Source organism: Zerene cesonia, unplaced genomic scaffold (assembly GCF_012273895.1).
Source record: "Zerene cesonia ecotype Mississippi unplaced genomic scaffold, Zerene_cesonia_1.1 Zces_u006, whole genome shotgun sequence".
In the NCBI taxonomy this organism is placed as follows: domain Eukaryota; kingdom Metazoa; phylum Arthropoda; class Insecta; order Lepidoptera; family Pieridae; genus Zerene; species Zerene cesonia.
Window position 1 is genome coordinate 191,771 of NW_024045136.1, and position 1,185 is coordinate 192,955.

The window sequence follows — 1,185 nt, forward strand, 5'->3', positions numbered from 1 at the left end:
AGTCATAAGCTGTTAGCCCTTACGTAGAGGATACGTAAGGAAATTGTTAATTCTGGCGCTCCTGATCAGGATAATGGGTTAAACTTACTATATTACTCTATTGGCACCAGTTCTTAATAAGTGTACAAAGTTTAAATGAAATCGGTTCGCGGGAAGTGGGAGAAAAACGGGTGTGAGTTACATACATACATACAAACATACAAGTGAAGCTAATAAAAGCGTGTTAAAATAGGAGGTTAACACCTGAATTCTAGCGAATTAATAATCCATGATAAATAATAATTTTCGTATTTAATTTGATATAAGAGACACAAAATCAAATAAACCGTTATTGAAATGCAAAAAATGATGTAAATAATTCATGGTTCCTCCTCGCGAGGGCTAGTGGGTGGAGGTGCCACCTCTGCAGCACCTGGTACTGGACCTCCCCCTCCCTCGTCTCCGTCTATGTTGTGCCCCTCATCGCCCATCACACCCTGAAATCACATTATAAACACACGAAAAGTTACACAGTTTTAGTTTTAAGATGTTTTTTTAATGATGAAAAAGAACTTCCCGCGCAAAACATAATTGAATTCTAAACGAACACTCACAATGCGAGGCTTGATGACAGATAAAATTTATGGTTATTTTATGTGTCATGTCAGAACTGCATACCCAATACCCTGAACAAAGTACCTGAAATGACTATTCATATAAAAAAATCTTAAATTTTTAACATATACTAGCGGTCCGCCCGTGACGCGTTTTTTCTCTACATAAGAGACCTTTCTTGTGTCTTAGCGTTACAGAAACTTTCACCGTAACTTATACTGATATGAGGAATCATTTTAGCATCATTATTTATGTTTTTACTTGTATTTTACTGTTTTGGGGCTAATAAAGGTATGTCTATGTTTATGCCTAAAATAGTTGTGTAAAAGTTTAAGAAAAAAGAACTATTCTGGTTGTGAATGTTTAAGTATCTTAGATGTTCCTTAGATGTTATAGGTGAGGACGTCGGAAGTCAAATCGACAAGTCGGGGTTTTGAGACCAGGCGAACGTGGAAGAAATAAATGGGCAAAAAAACTTTTCAATTTATCTGCCCAATTGGCCTCACCACTGCTCGAAACGAACAAAAGTGGATTATGACCACAGAGGAGGCCTATGTCCCAGCAGTGGGAATATGTAAGGGCTGATGATAA